Source organism: Equus quagga, unplaced genomic scaffold (genome assembly GCF_021613505.1).
Source record: "Equus quagga isolate Etosha38 unplaced genomic scaffold, UCLA_HA_Equagga_1.0 268.2_RagTag, whole genome shotgun sequence".
Lineage (NCBI taxonomy): Eukaryota > Metazoa > Chordata > Mammalia > Perissodactyla > Equidae > Equus > Equus quagga.
The window spans coordinates 78,317-99,399 of NW_025799870.1; positions in this window are offsets into that span (position 1 = coordinate 78,317).

A 21,083-nucleotide genomic window follows, 5' to 3' on the forward strand; every position below is an offset into this window, starting at 1 on the left:
TGGCCACGTGATTTTACCCTGCGTTCTGTTAGCGTGGTTCGTCACATTTATTGATGTTTTCCTGCATGTATTGAGATGGCCACGTGATTTTACCCTGCGTTCTGTTAGCGTGGTGCGTCACATTTATCGATGTGTGTGTTGAACCATCCTCGCATCCAGGGATAAATCCCTCTTGACCGCGATATGTGATCCTTTTAATGATGAATTAGGTTTGCTAGGATTTCATTGAAGATGTTTGCATCTACGTTCATCAGGGATATGCGCCTGTGATTTTCTTTTCTTGTAGTGTCCTTGTCTGACTTTGCTATCAGGGTGATGCTGGCCTCCTAGAATGAGAGTGACACGTTATGACTGTGCTGCCGAGCCCTGACTGTGTGAATACAGTCACAGGGACTCTGCTTCTTAGCAGCGGAAGCCTGGCACAAGGAAGAGTTGGAAATACTTTTATGAACAACGCCAATTTAGAAAACCAACAAGTGGAACCAAAAAGAAAAAAAAACAGATTCACAATATGACATTGGTCCAGGGGACAGGCCACCACCTGGTTAGGGAGCTGCAGAGAGCTGGCCTGGGACCCAGGCTGGGCAGGACTTGGGTGGGCTGGCCCTGCCAGCTTCCCTTCTTCCCTCTCTTTATTCCCCATTTGGAAGATCCTCTGCCTCGTTTGGATGGAGCAATTATTTTGGACTGATTTTCCATGAGAAAGCAATGTGTCTTCCATATTGCAGATCCCTGTTTTATGCTTTGTGACGCTGGCACCTGGAGTCACTGTTTCAGGAGACATTCTGCAGCTCTTCGGATGGCTCCCATCTCGGGATGAAGTGAGCACCAATCACGGACCCGTGGGCCACAAGTCTGCCGTGGGATTGCTCAGGCAGGCATGGGCGGCCCCTGCAAAGCATCTCAAGAGCTTGGTGCAGCCAGAAGTTGGCTCTGCAAGGTAATGCAAGCAGTCACCCCAAAAGCAGAGAGGAAAAAAGCAAGAAAAAAATTAAAATTTTCCTTTGAAGTGATTCTTTTAGTGAGAAGATGAGATTCTGCTAAAGTGAGAGACGGAGGGTGAGGCTGACAGCTCCAGGTCCAGGAGGCCCCCAGGGCTCTGTGGCATCCTCCCAACCTGCAGACGCAGAGTGAGTCCACACTCGCGCCGGCAGCCCATCTGAAGTCAGTGTCCACGGTCACTCTGAAAAGCCACCTGTGATGCTGGTTTCCACACTGCACTTGTGCTTGACAGAAGCCACCTGCCTGAGCAAGTGGGCAGGGGAGGGCAGACACAGAGGCCTGCTGTGGCCCAGGGACAGCAGGTGGGGGCTGCAGGGGCCAGCCATGCGCTGGAACTGCTGGCAGCCACCAGCAAACCCCTGGCTGTTCCCGTCAGAGAGGAGGCAGCCGCTTCACCAGGAGATGCTGAAAGCAGACTTGCGTTGCTTCCTGTTTTCTTATTTTCCTTTCTAATCGCATAGGAACTTGATGGCTCATGGAAGTGTCATTTTACACTGCCGTGTACTCGGATGGGTTTCTAGTATTTTTGAGGAAAAGCTGTAGAAACGCATGGTGTTTTGGGAAATCTGGGAGGAACACCCCCTGTGAGGCCCAGCGCCACCACCACAGGCTGTGCTTCCCAGGAGCCCGTGGTCACGGGGCAGCCGTGCGGCCGGACCGCCTCACTCAACTTTGCAGGAGCAATTTTCCTCATTTGCACTCTGGAGATAACTAGCCTCCCTCTCGTGGGGCTGGGGTTCGAATCATGAAACACTGCATGTGAGGCATCCAGCAGACACTGGCCACAGCTCCTCCCTGGGTCCTCAAACCTCTGCTGAGGTCAGTGTCCTCCACGTGCCCTTCTGAGTCAGTCAAGGAGAAAAGAGGCGGATGGAGAGAGGAGGCTGGGCCGTGGCACCAACCTGCCTCCTCCTCCACCTGGGGCTGGGGGCTCAGGGAAGATGGACAGCAGCAGGGCCTGTGTGGGAGGTGGCCATGCAGGAGGGAGGGGGGCTGGGGCTGGACCCCCGGGGAGCACTGTCAATCTTCTGCGAGGTTTTCCCAGCCCCCCGTAGAGTGAGCGCATCTGTTGGACAGAAGACTAGGATAAATCCACTTCATGGTAGAAATTCGCAGCCCTTTGGAGTAGCCGTTTAAAATCCTTCACTTTCATCCTGCAGCGGAATGCTCACTCCGAGCTCCCCCTCCGATGGATGCGAGGGTTTGGCTCCTTCTTGGAAGAGGCGTCTCCGGGCTGCCTCTGCCCACAGGCTTTCTCTCCCCGACAAGAGTGGTCGCTGCGGGAGCTCGGAGATGATCGCTCTCCCTGCAGAGATGGCCCGGGCTGCACGCGGTGGGGCCCGAGGCTGCTCGCCCTCACCGAGAACGAGAACGCTTCAACGCCACCTCAGGTGACTCGATCGTCACAGATGTGGCACCCGCACCAGCCTCCGGCCTTCATGCCAACTTTCCCCAGCTACGTGTGGGACCGCGGAGTCTCTGGACACAGGGTGCCCCTGGATGTTTGCAACCAGACGGCGGATGAGAGCAGGCTCCTGCCAGAGCCGCAGACTCCCACTTACTCAAGATGAGGTCCCCAAACCCCCTAAAAGTAGTCTATCCAATGATTTTCACAGGTTGGAAGCAGCTGAATGCTTTCTCCAATACAATTTTATAGAGAAGCCCAATATGTGAAACCCATCCAGGAGCAGCTTCTCCAGGGGAAGGGGAGGGTCTCCCAGTGCAGGGAACAGAGATGCCCCGGCCTTGCCCCCAAGGCACCTTGCTGGAAACCCCGCTGGTCCTCAAGGCACACTTTGAAAACTGACTGTGCCGGCTCAGGCTGCAAGGGGACAGAGGGGCCTAAGGCCCAGAGAAGCCGGTCGCTCTGCCAGCCTTCAGATGAGGCCATGCCCTGGAGTCATTCTGCAGACACCATCCCAAAGCCAATGTTCACATCCCATTCGTGTCTGTGGTCTCTGTGCGTTTAGGGAGCAAGGAAGTGCTCAGGTTGACTCATTAATGGGGGAATGAGGAAATCAGGAGAAAGAATCTTGTATCAAATATCTGCTCTGTGCAATAAACCATTCCAGAATTTAGTGGCTTAAAATAGCATGTTTTTTCTCAAATTCTGTGGGCTGACTGCACAGTTTTCCTGCTGGTGTCGGTCTGGGGGACTCATGCATCCAGCGGGGATGGTGTTGCCATTCTCTGCGGTCCCTCCCAAAGAAGAGGAGGCACTGGGCCAGGGCACGATTTGGGCTTTCTTAGGATATCTGACCAAATACGCTACAGCATCACAACATATCCATCCAGCTAAATTTGAAGTGCCTTCTACAACCACCCATTTAGTCATTCAACAAACACTTGTTAGAGAGGCAGGAACGGGGTCCAGGCTGGCTGGCTGAACACCGTTCCTGACCTTTCCCAGCTCACTTGAGGGAAACAGTGAGTTAACAGCTGATTACCCCAGGGTCGTGCTTTGCTGGAGGCACTTTGAAATCACAGGACAGGAGGCTGGAGGCTGCCTGGGCTGGGCACGGAGCCTTCCAGAAGAGGATAGGTCTGTGTTGAGTCTTGAAAGATGTGCATGGTGTTGTCAGAGAGACCCCGAGGGGAGGGACACCCATGGGGACAGAGGATGAAGGGGAAGGCAGTGATGGGTGCAAAGCTTGTCTCATTTAGGAGACACCGAGAAGGACATGTCCCCTGAAAACAGTGCTTTACTTGAGACCAGGTTGCCACCCAAGGAAGGGGTCACGTCTCAGAACAAAGGGAAGGGAAATGGAGAGAACGAAAGTCGGCAGGAGCTTCCACGCAGGAGCAGGTGGCCAGAGTCTTGGTACCCATGTGTGTGTTGGAGGGGCGGGGGACCACAGAGGGGCGGGGTTCTCATCAAATTGTGCCTTCAGGTTATTTATTACAGGCTTATTTTCACCCAAATGACATGAAATTCTGAGGAAAGCAGTCCAGGTCTAGTAGAAAGATTTCATGACGTCTCAAGGCCTTGTCTGGGGCTGACTTTATCCTCCGTCATATTTAGAACCCACGCTCAGGGCTCCTCGTCCCTGGACATGGCCTCCACGCTCAGGGTTCCTCATCCCCGGACATGGCCTCCACCCTCAGGGCTCCTCATCCCTGGACATGGCCTCCACCCTCAGGGCTCCTCATCCCTGGACATGGCCTCTACCCTCAGGGCTCCTCATCCCTGGACATGGCCTCCACCCTCAGGGCTCCTCATCCCCGGACATGGCCTCCACCCTCGGGGCTCCTCATCCCTGGACATGGCCTCCACCCTCAGGGTTCCTCGTCCCTGGACATGGCCTCCACCCTCATGTTTTCTCATCATCCCAAATGGCTGCTGCACCTCCCACCATCATCTCTGCATTCTGGTTCAAAAAGGAAAGAAATGGAGGAAGGAGAAGGAATGAAACACCAGAAGAGTCGATTTTTTGAAGAACTCCTCCAGAAGTCCTATCCTCTGTGTCCATATACACCTCATTGTCCAGAACTGTGTTATCTGACCACTCATGGCTCCGGTGCAGGATGGAACATCTCGTTTTTACACCTTGGAAGCTAACACCCAGAATAAAATCAGACTCCTGTCAAGGAAGAAAGGAACGATGGATGCTGGGTAGGCAGCTGCCATTTCCCCATGGGCAGCCATTAGGAAACCTGGGAGAGAGGCTAAGCAGAGTGCATCCGCGAGGAGAGCCGGAGGACTTTGAGGGCAAACTTCCCTCTGCTTGTCCTTGCTGGGAGGCCACCTGGCAGAGGTGCGTGCAGCCTCTGTTAGCAGACAGCTATCACAGGCAAAGGCGTAAGTCGCCCTCAGATGCCTTTTGTGATTACATTCCTTTTCCTAAAAGGCAGAAAGGGTGAGCCATGGTATGTCACTGTGGTTTTCAGGTTGAGTTTCACCGCACCGTTAGCTCTCCGAACCCTTTACAGAGGGGTTGTGTGGACGGGCTGAGAGCACCCCTGTTCCCACAGAGCTGGCTTGTGGCTGTCCTTCTGGAGCGTCCACAGAAGCCAGGAGTGGAAAATCCCCGTTCCATGTTCTGGTTTCACCATCGTGCTCTAGTTAATTAAAGTGACACGGGACTATTTTTCAAGATCCATAAAATCCACCCTTTGTCTCTGAGTCCATAACACAACAGCAAGCAAGCAAATTAGGGCCAAATTATCTTCACTTGAGTTGTTGTTTTTTTGGTGTCATTCCCAAGCCAACAGCTTCTCAAATGCATCATGGAGAGATGCTATGTTTGAATTTTGGTGTTGCTTGGAGACTGGGTAATAAATATGCAAAATGTATTATCTGTGCTAACAAAGAAAAATAAATGTGATCGAGAGGGGGAATTTCATTTGGGATCTGTTCCTGGCAGTTCATAACAAGTTCATGACTGTTGTTGACTTAAATAATGTGCGGAGATGAAGTTGACAAGACTGACTGGCTCATATTTGACCTTTATCCTTTTGAATCTTGTCTTTCCAGACTGAGGCACGTCCAACAGAAGTTCCATGCTGGGGGATTGGGTGGCAGGTAATTTTGAACCACTTGTGTCCCTGCGGGCAGGAGCATCCAGGCTGGTGAGCTCCCAGTCTGGCACGGCTGTGTGCCTCGCTTCCACTTTGGCAGTGGCCTGTCCAGGGCGCAATGGGGGCAGCTGTCCCTTTCACAAGGCGGCCTCCTCACGGGGCTGGAGTCGTGATAACAGCTCTGCAGGGACCAGCACACTGATGCAAGACTTGCCTCCTCTCTCCTTATTTTTCCAAGAATAATAAACAACTCCTTGTCCAAACTGTAGCCTGATGTGTATCTCTTGGGTTGTGGGGACACGGAAAGAACAACAGAGGCTTCCCACTCTGTTGAGAGATTCTGCCATCGAAGCTGAAAACAACGAGCTGACGTTTGTGAAACAGAAGATGTAGAACTGTGAGCCCCTCCCAGGAGTACGGCTGACACCTGAAATCTGTGTGGGGCCCATGCTCATTGCACCCGTGTTTCAAATATAGGGTGTATCAACAGAAAATTGGAGACAGTGAGGCCAGCAGATCAGGAGGTGATGCCATCGAAAAGACAGCTTGTCACTCACAGTTCCCAGGAGGAGAGAACACGCCACACCATGGGGGCCACACGGGGCAACACCAGGGTAGGCCAGGAGGCAGAGGGAGGGAGGAACGTGGTGAGAGCCTTTACTGTGGCTTCCACAGGAAGGAATGAGCAAGGCAGGGTGAGAAGCCTCAGGATTGGCCGGTTTGGATGACTTCAGAGGGCCCTGGGCACAGCGGCTGTCCTTGACTGCCTGGGACCCACCCTGGGAGATTGGGGCAGGGAGAAAGTGTGAGAGCCATAGAGGCGGTGGGTGGGCTGTGGGCTCTGGATGGGTTAGTCTGTATTTGAAAAGCATGCTCCTGGGACAGCTATTTGCTCTCTCCAGAACTGGCTAACTCAGGGAGGGACAGCCCCTCCAGGGTGAGGACCCCAGATGTCAGAGCATCAGAAACACAGAAAATAACAGATGTGGTTAGTACAATGCAGCCTGGCTGGTGAGGTGAGGAAGGTGCCGTGCAGAGCTGTGCTTGCTGGACAGGCGTGGAGAGCCGGCTTGATGCCCTCATGTCTGGCAGAGGGATGAAAGCCCAGGTGTCTCTTCATGGTACAAGCCCCAGAGACAGGGGGCAGTGGACCCTGGGGCTTCTGCAAATGCATTTGACAGCAGGCACTCCAGAGGCAGGCTGGGCCTCCAGCGAGGCAGTTCTCTTGCCATAAGATAATAAAATAAATAAGATAGAACAAAGTAAACCCAGAGCTTGGCATCCCCAGTGGAGAAATTTTGAGAGCGGCAGAGCTAAAATGGGAAGGGAGAAATTACAAGAGAAATAAGTTTGTGGCCATAATTACACATGTTCTTGGACACAGGTTTGGCTAAGAAATCCAGCTTCTGGACCACATGAGATTCTTTGGTTGTTTTCTGTTGGTGTCACTTTATAGGTTTGTGTTTTTCATGCCAGATATGACAAAGCTATTTATTCTCTCCCAAATACAATGTCTATCATGAAGACATGTCCACCACATGGTCAGGCACGTCTTTTCCTCAGTAAGATGAAGTGAGGAGAAATCTACCATCCTTTCCCACTCAACTGAAAAAGAAAAGAAAATCAGAAATACAGCTCTAAACAAAAGCTACTACAGCTGATCTTTTTTCGGGGGTGTTGGTGGGGGGAGGAAGATTGGCCCTGAGCTAACATCTGTGCCAGTCTTCCTCTATTTTGTACGTGGACGCCGCCACGGTGTGGCTTGATGAGTGCTGTGTAGGTCCTCACCTGGGATCCAAACACGGGAACCCCAAGCCGCTGAAGCAGAGTGCATGAACTTAACCACTAAACCACCAGGCCAGCCCCAATCACTATTTTTAAAATACCCAAGTAGACAAGCTGTAAAGAAGCACCATCTTTCTTAGAGACCATCCAGCACGACCCCATATTCCACGCTGAGGAAACCAGACACAGTGAAGTGTTCATGTTCTCAAGGTCTTATTTCTGGATCTGGAGCTGAATTCATTGTCATCAACCACCAGGTAACCACTGGCCCTTCTGAATGTTCCCTAACTGTCAAAGGTAAGACTGCACACAACCAACCTAACATAACTTCAGATGGAAACAAATGCTCTCATGGTAAGATCGCTGACTCCTCCTGCAACGCCCTCATTTCCAGGATCTGGCCAATGCCTGCAAGACCACGCTGTGACGGACCCCAGCCCTCAGACCTTCTAAGTCACTAAACAGCACCCGCTCCACCCATCACCCACATTGCCCATGGAGTGTGGTCTCCCTCGCTGCAGCAAATAAGAACTCTATCGCATCAGCCACGGATGTGTTCCTGCTACTCATTAGCTGACAGATACTGATGTCGATTACAAGGTTCTGTATGTATATATGGAAACTACAAAATTATAATCATATTTTGTCTTTTTCCCAGGGACAAGCAATCTCAGTTACTTTTAGTTTTCTTTATATGATTCTGCTGCATACACTTTCTAATTTTTGTTTTAACTGGGAAACATTTCAAACCCAACCAATACAGGATATGATATACCAGACTCTTGCACGCCTACCACCAAGATTCAATACTTGTAAATATTTTTATCATCTTTGCTTCAGATCCTGGAAAAGACAAAAAGGAATAAAATATTGCAGAGAAACTTAAAATGCCTTCATGGTCTGTTTCCCCCCCCCCCCCCCCGTCACTGCAGAGGCAGCCCCTGTTGGAATTAGGGTCATACGTGTTGTGAACAGTCACTGTGGATGTGTGTGAAACAGCACGTAAAACGTTGACCAGCTTCAACTAGTCTTGCTTCCTTAAAACAGATTGTAGATTAACTAAACTTTGCTCCATAACAGAGACAGCACTGCGCATGGGCCAGCTGGGAACCCATAGCCCCAGGATGACCCTGGAGCCAAGAATCTTCAGAAATGTTGCCACCTGAGCTCTTTATGAAGCAAGAAGTCCTTCAATAAGGAAAACCTGGCTTCCAGCAGCTTGATTACCGTATTTGGACTGATTTGAGGCCAGTCAATCAGCATCCATGGGTCCAGCTGCAGCTTAGTAGCCCCTAACTCCTTAAATTTCACCCCAAACCTTGGATCAGGGGGACAGATTTGAGAGCCTTGCCTCCTGTCTCCTTGCTGGTTGGCCTCACAATAAAGCCTTTTCTTTTCTCTAAAGTTGGTGCCGTAGTACTGGCTTCTACGCGTGTCGGGCAGTGGGCCCTTGCCCAGTAACATGTGTATCCAAAAATAAGGTAGATTATTGCTGTGGGTACTTTTTTAAATATGCGGCGTTGAGTTACACTTCATGTTTCTTTTTGTCATATGCCTTTTCTTTGAATTATTACATTTTTGGCTCTTTATCTTTGTTGATGCATATGGATCTAGTTCATTTAGTGTAACCACTCTGTAATATTCCATTGTGTGAATAAGCCATCTGTTTATCCACTCCCATGCTGAGAGTCCATTGTTTCTAAAATTTTCACTATTACAAATAATCCTGAAAAATTCTCTTACCCATGTTGCCCTGTGTTCACAGGAAGCGGGATTTCTGGGTCAGAGGTTGTCCCTTCACTAGGATTGCATGTAAAGGGCCCTGCACGGCGGCTGGCGGGTGTGGAGTTAGAGGAAGGGTGGCCCCTGCTGTCTGGCTGCCTCCCCCGCCAGTGGGGTCTGTGCAGGGGCAGTCCTGGCCGTCCACTCAGCTCCCTTCCCTCTGGGACACACAAAAAGGAGTTTCCTCTTGAATTCCGTGGTTCCAACAGCAGCCTCCTGATCTCCTGTCGCCCTGCTGCCGGGTGGAGCTCTGCACGCTCCGGGGACGCTCCTGCAGACACAGCCTGGGGCCCGTTCCCACCCTTCCCCTGATTCGGTCAGCACACTGTCATCTGCAGGAAATCTTTCTGCTTAAAATACTTAGACCAATTTCTGTTTCCTGCCATGACCTCTGACCTCCACACACTCCCACCAGCAACGTTGAAGGGTTTCTATTTTTCCCTGGTATTAGTGGACTGCTTTTTGCCAATCTGATAGGTGGAAAAATGGTATTTAAGTGCTGCTTTGATTTTCATCTTGCTGAGCATCTTTCCATTTTTATAGACCACTTGGGTCTTTTCCTCTGTAATATATCTATTCATAGTCTTTATATATATGTTCACAGTTCATGATAGTGGACAGGCTTATTAACCCTGCTCACTGTAATAAGTAACCCCAAAATCCTAGTGAGTTAACATCAAAAAAAGGTTAATTTTGCTGACTGCGTATCTGATGTGAATCATCTCTTATGGGGACCTTGGCTTGTTCTACTGAGTGACTCAACCATCTTAGGATCGTTTGCTTTCAGCCTCGGGGACAGAGGAGAGAGAGAAAACGTGGATGGTGGTGCACAAAGTTTTAGAGCCAGGCCTGGAAGGGGCTGCCCACCTTCTGTTGGCCAGCACTCAGTCACATAACCAAACTCTCTGCAAGAGTCTGGGGAATGTGAAGATGTGTACGGAGCCAGGTGAGCACTGATAGTCCATGAACCCTGCCCTGCTGGTCATGAACCACCAGGTGACTCCCTTTTGCCCATACATCAAACATTCTCACATCCCTCCCCAAGGAGAGCATACAAGACACATTCAAGTCCCTGCATCCAGCTCAGAGTCCAGGGGATGCATGACCCCTTCCATCAGGACCAGATGGGAAGTCTTTCTAGGGACTAAAACTTCAGGGTATCCCCCGCTCCCCCTCGATCCTACAGCAGCAGTGGAGAAGGGCATGATGCCTGCAATTAAACCTCATTCAGAAAAAGGGAGGAAAGAAGACACATTGCAGTCATTGGTTCAAAGTAGTAACGGATTCCCTCTGGATTAGGCCCTCATCAAACTCTCTAGGAAGAGCTCTCGGTTCCACTGTTTTTTATGATACCACATCTAGTAAGCTCCTCCTTGTCCATTTTACTGGCCACATATGAAATGTGTTGGGGAGGAAGACGTACATTTATCCTCAGGAATGTGCAGGCATTGAAGCCTGCATCTTGCTCTTGGTTCTGTTCTGGTCATCTATTGCTGCATAACAAACATCCCAAAGGTTAGTAGCTTAAAAATAGGCTACTATTTTTGGGCAGGGTGCAGTGTCGTCAGTTGGGATGACTCAATTGGAGCTGAAGGACTGACTTCCAAAATGGCTCACTCACGTGGCTGGCAAGTTGGTGCTGGAGGGTAGCTGGGAGTCCCTCCAGAGCTAAGGGCCGGAAGACCTGGCTCCTCCCAGGTGGCCTCTCCAGGCATGTTGGGCTTCCTCAGAGCATGGGGACTGTGTTTCAAGAGCAAACATCCCACAAGAACCAGGTAGAGGATGCATGACCCTTGATGACCTGGCCTTCGAGATCCCACCATGGCAGTTCTGCCAGAGGCCCACGCATGCCTGAAGTCCAGGGGAGAGAACATAGAATGTGTCCCTTGATGGCAGGTGTGTTGGTCACACTGTAATGGAGCGTGTGGGATGGGAGAGAGCAGTGTGGCCATTTTGGAAAGTGAATCAATCACAGAGGCCCAAGTACAGCCTTGGAGTCTCAATCAACCAACTTCTTTGTTGTCGCCATTATTGTTACTGTGAATGGTTTCTTTGGCAACATGATTTCCTCAAAAGCTTGATATATTTCTGGTCTCTTTGCTTCCATTCAGGTCCAAACTCCAGTAATTATGCCCACCATTGTTTCCCCCGAGTATAGAGACAAGTCTTCTTCACTACTGTGTCCTCCCCTCGGGCTTTCTGGAGGCCTCCTTGGGGCCCTGAGGCTTGCATGGGAGGCCCACACGCTCAGCTCAGCTGTCCCTCTATTCACTGGAGAAGCTTTACTGCCATGCGTGGGCCAAGCTTCTTTTAGTCCATCTCTCGTTACCTGTGATCAGAAGTCCCTGGCTGCCCCAACCCTGGCTGACTGCAACGAGTGGACCTCCTGGTTCTCTTTTATTTCTTCTTGTAAGCTGCCTAGTTTTCTCTTGACTCCTCCCATTCTTGGACCACCTTTCCCATGCACACTTTGAACCTTTCATTTTTTTTAGGAAGACTTGACCTGAGCTGACATCCATTGCCAATCTTCCCTTTTTCTTTTTTTTTTTGTATGTGAGCCACCACCACAGCATGGTCACTGACAGATGAGTGAGTAAATCCACACTCAGGAGCCAAACCTGGGCCGCCAAAGACCAGTGTGATGAACTTAACCACTAGGCCACTGGGGCTGGCCCTGCACCTTTCCAATTCCCCTCTCCTCCTCCAGCCGTCAGCTCAGTTAGGCACATGACGTGCCTCCCAATGATCACAGGCAACAGTTTTACCAAATGTTTACCTGATCATAAAATGGATTTCCATGTGTCCAGGCCCAAGTGTTAGCTTCCTTGCCACCTGCTACCCAAAACTAAGGCCACGGAGCTGAGGGTTTGCATACATAGCAACCCCTTGGCACTAATTTCCAAATGGATGAAGGGAATTAACACTGGCTGCTCTAACAGGCAGCTCAAATATCTCAGCAAGTTCACATGATAAATGTTTAGTTCTTGCTCACATGCTAGTCTGATGCAGACCCAGCCTAGATGGTGGCTCTTATCCAAGTGGAGCCAGTACATTCCACTACACGGCTCCCCATTGTGGGCCTTCTCTTCCAGCTGTGAAGATAGAGAAGACAGAGCCCACAGAAGATTGCATGAGACATCTTAGAGGCCAAAGCTACAAATGATAGACATCCCTTTGCTCAAATGTCACTGGCCAAATTTAGCCACTCGACCAGCCTAAGAAGGGAGGCGGTGAAGAGAGAAGGTTGGATATGAAGAGGCGATCTTTGTTTCAATGTGGTTTCTCTATAAACTTTCTATTGCTGGTAGGATCATTCATATTTTTTCAGTAATCCGGTCAGTTATGGCATTACTAATATCTTTCCTAGACCCAGGCGTCGCTACTGGAACTCTTAGAGTGTCCTCTGGAATTCAGAAGTTTCAACTTAACTGAATTTATCACTCTTTTCCTTTCGTGGTTTGAGCTTTAGATGTTTACCTAAGAAACCTTCTCAACCCTGAGGTCATAAGAAATTCTTCCTTGTTTCCTGTGGTGTCTCCGTCTTCATTTTTCTGTGTGTGGCACTTTGGGATTGAATTTGGCATTTTCAGCCTATGAACAGCCGGGGGCAAGTCCATTTCCTCACTGGCCTCTCATCTCCCAACATCGGTCACGTATTAAGTTCCTAAACACATCAAGTTCCTAGACTCTCTCTAAACGCTCATTTTTCTGCTCAGTTATGGACTGAGAACAATTTGTTATTTTATATGTCTAGGTGAGAGTTTTAAACTTAGAGAGTTTTCCCTACTGTCTGGACTGGAGGCTCACATACCTTTTTAGAATAAAGTTAAGATTGTAATTTTTATTGATTTATTCTATTTCCTCTTATTATTAAATATTTTTCAAAAATGATGTTGAATAACTCCGTGTAATTTATCTCATGGATCCAATTTGTTTCAACACTCCCCTCGGTGAGCCCCCATCCGTCCTTCTTTATAAGTTACTGTTTAATCTTTGCTGGATTTCCCCTGCTGCCCCCCTTCCCAGGGTCTTAAGCTTTTTTGGATAACAAAGCTCCTGCTCTCTTTTCATCTTTCTACTGACAGAGTAGTTTGGCCACGGGGTGGCCCCTGCCCCTCGGCGTCCCTGACGCATTCCTTGAGCTTCTTGAGCTTTGCGAGACAAAGCAGTGTTCTGCAAGGACCTGGCAGACAAGTCCCTGGCTGGCCACACTTCCGTTGAAGCAGCGAGTTGAGAAGGTTTGGCGGTCTGGGTGGGCAGGGCTGGTCCCACGCGTATCTACCGGCTCGCTCATGTTCCCATTGGTCACAGTTCCTGGTCTGATTCTCCTTGCTCTGTCACCTGCAGCATTGTGTCCCAAACCAGAATAGAAAGAGATCAAAATAAACCAATGGCACTGAGAAAATATATATTTATCTTTAAAAGCTTAAAACTCAAGGAAATATAAAATATTAGAGCATGGAAAAAATGGCATTCTCTGTCCTGCCATGTGTTTATCCACTTTTCGAGTGGGAGCTATTTCTGCAAAAAGAAAAGTCAGAAATCCCTCCAAATCTGCTTTTGGCACTTTGACTTAACTCACTGTTTTAAGACTGGGGGTCTCCTACCTGGGAGGCTGGGATTACTGGGCCCCCTGGACGGAGAGCAACCACGGATGGAGTGGGCACCATGTTCCCTCATCACCAGGGCACCATGGGATTGGGTGGGAAGACTCAAGAGGAGGCCCCCTAAGAACAGACACAGGTACGAACGAGCTGGAATAGCAGACCATTTGTGGCAGCTTTGGAAATTCAAGAAGGGCACCCCTCTTCTTAGTCTGTGCTAAAACATTTTGAGGCTGCCAACAATTTTCTCTCAAAAACCTCAGAAATATTCATTGGAGGGGCTCCAGTGTTGCTCAATATTACCTATTTTAGAACAGAATGCTTTTGGTTGTAAGTAACAGAAAGCCCTAGGGAAGCTGGTCCAATCGGAAACTGCTTGTCTGGGGCCCAGGAGCACAGCAGCAGCGCGGCCTGAGCAGGCCGACTCGATAGCGCAGCAGGAGCCGTCCACAGCTCTGCCTTCCGCAGGGATGGACGCGGCCCCCACAGCAGGCACTCCTCGTGATGGAGTCTCCTTAGCCACTAAAGCTGTCACTGAGGAAGACCATGAGGCAGTGTGGAAAAATACTAGAGATGAAAGGAGAAAGACACCGAGGATAAAATCATACATAAATATGCTCAGACCCACCTCAAACCAAACCAAAGCCTGCTTCTGGAAATGTGGAAGGAGATGCACCAGAACATTAAGAAGGGCTGGAATTAGATTTTCTTTGTTCTTTTTCCCCACTTCTTAGTATTTTTGAAATTTTCTTTAAGGACCTTCAAAATTAAAGCATCTTATTTTAAAAATTAAAAAGAGATAAAATAAAGAAGGAGTTGGAACCCTGGGAAATCCATAGAGAAGAAGCCTGCTTTGTTGTGGGGAATAGAGTTCTGTATCATTCTGACCCTGACTGAAAACTGAATAACCATCATTTCCGTTTGTTGGATATTTCTGCTATAATTAATGCGAGGGAGTAGAGTATGTCAGGGCTAATTAAATTTTTGACCGAGTCTGATAGAAAGCTCATTATCGGAAATATTACTTTGTTAGGATACTTTATCTTCCAGAATTTCTCCACTTTCTTTTTAATGATTCATTTTTAAATAGATCAAACTTACAGAAAAGTTGTCAGGACAGCGTAGGGTGAGGAAATGGTAGGTCCTTACTACTGGGAGATCTGGACCTGCTCCTTAAAGCCACTCTTCTGGTAGACCAGCTGTCCCCCCAGGGGGACCCTGTGTAATGTGGCCTGCAGGTCATCGCAGGCCCTGCTGGAGCACACAGCCCATCCTAATGTTGGTGACATACCGCAGTCTTTGCTGGGATACGCTCAGGAGATCTGGCCCCTGCCCACACTGCTGTCCACGCCAAGTGGAGGCCCTGGTGGAGCATGTGGGCAGCAGCCTCCTTCTGAAGCTCTCCTCTCTCTTCTTAAACTTTATAATGACAAAATGGGCCACACACAAAAGAATACAAATCAAGGCTTGAATTAACTCATTCATTCCATAAGTATTTTTGAGTATTGTCTGGGTCGAGCACTATTCTGGGTGCCCAAGACAAAGCAGCAAACAAAACAAAGACCCTCCCTCTGTGGAGAGCGAGAGAGGAAGTAACCGTTCAAATAGTGAGCAGGTTAATGAGCAGTGTGTCAACTGGTGACATGCGACTGGAGAAAGCCAAGTAGCGTAACGAGGATAAAGACTCTGTGTGTCGGGGTGGGGATCGTTGTCATTGTTGTCATTGAGACCATTCAGGGAAGGTCCCACCAATGCAGTGTGATTGGAGGAGAGTCTGTAAGGATGTGAGAGAGAATCTGGCGGCAGAGTGTTCCAGAGAGAGGATCAGCTGAGGCAAAGGTCAGAGGTGGGCATGTCCCTGGTGTATCCAAGGAGAAGGGGCCCATGGACCGGAGGAGTGGAGCAAGGGGAGAGGAGTTGGGTGGACGTGGGATAACAGATGTAACAAAGGATGAGTGTGGAAGGTCTTGGAGCCACCTTAAGGGCTTTTACTCAGAGTGAAATAAAGCATCTGGAGAAGGGCTCAGGGAGAAGACTAAGGTAGCCTGACTTATGCCTTAAAAGATTGTCTTTGGAGGCTGTGTTGACAGTGGACTGTAGGAGGGCAAGGGCAGAAACTGGGACACCAGTAGGAGCTGTGGTAATAGTCCCAGTGAGACGTGGTGGTGGTGGTTTGGACCAGAGAGTTAATGATGGAGGTGGTGGGAAATGACCAGATTCCACACATCTTTTCAAGGTAGACACAAAGGGCTGTGCTAAGGGGTTGAAGGTGGGATGTGAGACAAGACTTGGTATTTGTTGCCTCAGGATGGGCTGAGGACGGACGGCTGCTTCCTGAGACAGGAGCACCTCGAGGTAGTCAGCTTGGCAGGCGGGCTCTGTCCGGATGGCTGAGTTTGAGATGCTGTCAGACTTCCAAACGGAGAGTAGGCAGTGTGGGAGGTACTGGGTTGGAGACACAGAGACGCATTTAGATTGGGAGATATAGACGCAGTTGGTGTTAAACACCGTGAGACTAGACAGACGCAACTAGGGAGTGAGCGCAGATAGAGGAGAAAAAGAAAGGAATGAGGCCAGCTTTGGAACATGCCAGTATTCAGAGGTCAGGAGATGCATGCACACAGCTCAGGAGACCACACAAGAGACAGGAGAGCCAGGGGCTGCTGTGCGTGGAGACGAAGAGGAGAGGAGATTCAAGCAAAGAGCTGTCAGCCCCGTCAAACCGAGTGTCAGGTCAAGTCCGATAACAGCCGAGAACCGGACAACAGACTTAGCAAAATGGATGTCAGGAAAGACCTTGACAAGGAAAGTCTGGTGAAGAGGGGGAGATAAGCCCTGGATGGAAAGAAAGAAGAGAGAAAAAGGGAAACAAACATAAACAGCATAAAACAAAACATCGGAAGTGTTTTCCAGCCTTCCCCGACACACGGTGAACAAGGCGAGCCTCACTTGCTGACCAGCTCTCTGAATAGTGAGCAACTTTCCAACCCTCTGAAGGGCACAGGTGTCCCATTGGATAAGAGAAAAAGCAAGCCTGAATCAGAGCGTTGGCTGATGTCACTGAAATTCCTGGGATGCAGAACGTAAGCAGCCCACAAAGAGAGACATTTTATTGTCAGCTTGAATTAAAAGCACAGAATTTTGAATGGTTACTAGGAAGGCCATAGCAAGTCTTGAAACTCTCCTATGGACTGACTGCATGGAGTCCTTTTTGATGCTGAAAGCAAACTCTTGGTAAGCGTAGGCAGGGTCTCTGCGTTCCACTGTTGACCTGCCATTGTTAAATGGAGCCAGGGCGCAACCGCGCTTCAGGCCATTCGTCATCTGCTTCTAAGACACGCTGTCACAGGTCTGAGCTCCGCACTTGTCCTTTTGGAGAGGAAAACCAGAACCTAGCGGAAAATACTGTCCTTCCCGAAACATCGTGTCCTGGCACTCAGCTCGAGCTGAATCCAAATGACGTGCATCTGCCAAGAAGTCCCCCCTTTTCTGAAGTGACATGAGCTAATGTCACTTGGATGTGAAAGTGGACGGCATAAAGGGCAGGGCTTCTCTGGACTTTCCAAAGACTTGCTTGACCCCCCTGAAAGGAGATCAGAGCAAAGGGTAAATCGAGAGCGGAAGAGAGAAAGCACATCAACGCACACAACTGGGTTTACGTCTGGAGATTTTCCACTAGTTCAGACGCGCATATTAACTTGGGGAAGATAAATGAGCTACTGTTGTTCTGTTTGGATGGAAGCGTGATCCATGGCAACAGACTCGCGCGTCTCCCAAGAGTGCGGTCAGGGGGCAGCCGGCCTGGACGGCGGCTCCTGTGTCCATGAACACCCAGGAGGAGAGGCAGGCTCCAGCAGAGGAGGAGGTTTGGCTAAACTGACAGCTGTATCAAATGTTGAGAACTGAGCAGGAAGTTAAAAATGGGGCTCAGAAATATTTGGAATACTTTTACGGCTGGCCTTTCCAGCACACCCCAGTTTCTCCTTTGTCCACCTTCCCTCCCACACACGTCTGCCCTCATCTCCCGGAGCGGGCTGGCAGCAGGTGGGCAGTGAGTCCGGGAGGACACGAGCCACAGTGGCCCGGAGTGCCCCCTCCACAGGCTGGCTGAGTGGGAGCTGGCTGCTGCCCGCGTGCTCACAGCGGCCGTGCAGAGCGTTCTCGGGGACGGCCGTGTGTGGGACCGCTCAACACCAGGGCTGCATTTCTTGATTTCCGTTGTAGGTGATTTTTTCTTTGTTTTGCTTCTTGAGAAAGATCCAGAGGTAAGGAGCAAGAGCAGACTGTAGTTGTGCTTTCCACGTTATTATAGTTTGATTTCCGAGCACCTCGTTTCCGTCTTTCCCAGTGTGCAGCGCATCTCAACTGGAGCTTTCGCTCGGCACAGCAGGGGAGGCCGTGGGCTGCCCTCCAGCGCCGACAGAACGCTGGGTGCGAAGCCGCTCGGATGAGGGATGGTACAACATCTCCAGCTGTACTGATGTTCGAGAATTCTCCCAGGAATTCTTTTCGCGATACATGTCCAGGTGGTGTATCTCTCCTCGCCCCCAAGCTGCCGGTATTTCTAGTGTCGTGCGAAACACACGTGCGCTGTCTCATTGCAAAGGTGTGTTCTGAGGTTCAGCAGAAACAGCCACACAATATTATACTCAGGAATCAGAGCACAGGCTGCCCTGAGTACCACCTCCAGCTGAGCTCAGCCTGCAAAACCCCGTTGCCGTACCCACAGGCAAGAAGTGGAGGTGTCCAGTAGTGTGCGAATTAGACTCGCCGTTTCTCGTCTAATCATGACTCTCAATTTGGTCACTTTGAGGTCGGTGTGAAAACCACCACTGTCTGTGTTTCCAGGCACTGGTCTCCAGGGCTTTGTGGGGCCATTTGTTCCCTGGTCTTCTGGAAGTCTGCGGGTTGTGCAATTGGCCCATGCTCCTGTTGACTTGTTCTTCCATCAGTGGCTTCACCCCGTGAGTCATTCCCAAGACCATGGAAGAGGAGGGGTGTCACTCTAGGCTCTGAGATGGCCATCCTTGCCTCTCTTTCTCTGTCTGGGACAGAGGTCGATTCCTGTACCCAGGTCCCCCGAGGATCCCTCGCTCCATGGTCCTGCACCCCCAGGCTGCCTGCAGGGACCCCGCAGGGCTTGTGGAGGGAGAAGGGACGTTCTCCTCGCTGCCACGTCCTGTTTCTCTGAGCGCCCTGAGCAGCAAGTCTTCCCCCAGCGGGGCTCTCACTTGTCCCCCTACTTCCTGAACGACAGAAACCCCAGTTTTGTTGGCGTCGTGCCCAACCTGGAACAGTATTTTCCAGCTTGCTTGCAGATAAGAGTGGCCATGTCTAAGTCTGACCAAGGAGATGTAAGTGGAGGTTTCCAGACTGTCTCCTGGCAGGTAGCCTTTGCCCTCTGGCCTGTGTCCTCCGCTCCTTCCTGGAGAGAACAAGGACCACGGCAGTGGCTCGGCCACCTTGTGCTATGCTATCACCTGGACAACTACCCCTGGACAACCTCGAGTTAGGTAAGAGAAAAACAAAATCCATAACTTGAGCTGTTGCATTCCAGTCTCTGTTACTAGGATCTGCATGGAGCCCCTAAGACACGAGCCATGGTCCCCCCAGCCTCCCCCCTCAGTCTTCGAGGACCGGCACTCCCCCATCCGTCCTGTTCTGGAGTGGCTGAACGACTACTTGCTTCGACCACCTGGGCAGCCTGTGATGTTCTGGGACCTCCGTGCCCATTCGAGTGAAGTTGCAGGACCCCCTGGGGCCTCTTCTGCACCTTGTGAGTGAGCTGTGGAGCTGCCCGGGGACGGCGCTCAGGCCCCCAGGGTCTCCTGTCTGCACCCCGGCAGCTCAGGCAGGGCCGCGGGACTCAGCTGCAAGTCTGCAGGTAGGCGAGCTGTCTGCTCCCCTCCTGGTAGGCCCTCCTGTTCCTACCAGTGACTTCTTGGAGCATCCCGTTTCAGGGCACAGGGCTTAGAAGCGAGGTTCAAGAGTGTGTGCTGCCTGGACACTTGGTAGAGTCGGGAGAGCCTGCAACAGTGCACCTGCAAGGCCCCCTCGGCACTCTGCTCCACCCGAAGGTCCCCCCAAACAGCCTCTTGCCGGATGGTCCGGAGGCAGCTCCTGCTCATCCCTGAGCTGCGGGTTTAGTTTCCTGCCCACCCGCAGAACCGTTCACAGGACCAGTCACACTCTCCCACTGGAACCAGGGCACCCCACCCTCCTTACCGCAACGGCCACTGCCCACAGCCCTGCTGGCTCACGCTGTTCCCGAGGGCACCCCCGTGTGGTCCTGTGCCGTGTGCCGTGTCCTCCTCCCCCAGGCCGAGAGCACACGTGAGTAATACACTGCTGTCCATCTGTCCAGCAGGATCATCCCCCTAACTCTAGGGTGGCAATCCCTCCCTCAGCAACGAGTGGAGAAGAGGTGATTGAAACAGAATCCCCCCCTCCGCCACGGGCAGGGAAGCCTCTCCCCCCAGCCACTCCCAGTGCAAAGAGGTCGGGGTCAAGGGAACGGGGCAGCCCTGCCCGCTCTCCCAATGCAGAGGGCTCACTGACAGTTCACCTCAGAGGGTGGTGCCCGCGGCACCTTCCGCTTTCAGTAGTGACAGTAGAAGCCACTCAACAAACGTCTTCCCGAGTGAGGAAAAGCCCGAAGGAGACACCGCTGTGCAGGGCAGGACTGAGACATGACGGGAGAGCCCCCACATGTAAGCTGCCCATCCCCCCTCTTCTTTTGCAGAAATCTCAAGCACATCCAACCTCCTGTTGGGAGAGAAAAAAAGAATGAGGGAAAGTAAGGAGTAAGGAAGTCTGTCGAAGTTTGCCCTCCGCCTCCCATCCATCGGCCGCGTCAGACAGCTGACAACCTGGCTGCTCCCAAGCTTCAGAGCCGTCTCTCTGCTGTGAAAGGCTGGTCGCAGACCTGGTCTGGAGTTTTCACCCTTCAAGCCATTATCTGCTGTGTCAGCAGAGCCGTCGGTTGCATTCATATTCACCATTTTGTTCCCAAGTCTAATCTGGAAGATACAAAACACAGAAGTGCCAGGAATCCGCAATTAGGCTCGCTGTGCAGCCATCCTCCCGTGACACAGCTGTTGATGGAAGCGAAGACCATCCACGCGGAAACACCATTGTCCATTGTCAGTGCCCGTCAGTGCCTCTTTGCGTACTTGTCCCTCTGTGACCACACAGCTGGCCTCTTCCCACCCCTCTAATGCCCACAGTGAATCCAGATCCAAACAAGCAACTTCCTCAGAACAACAGTGAGCCAACCCAACATGATGAGCAGGTAACCGGTACCCACGGAGCATCTCGTCAGGAGGAGGAAAGAGGGCTCGTCTTGCGCAACACACAGCAAAGGCCGTGCTCTCCCCCACCCTCCCTGCCCTC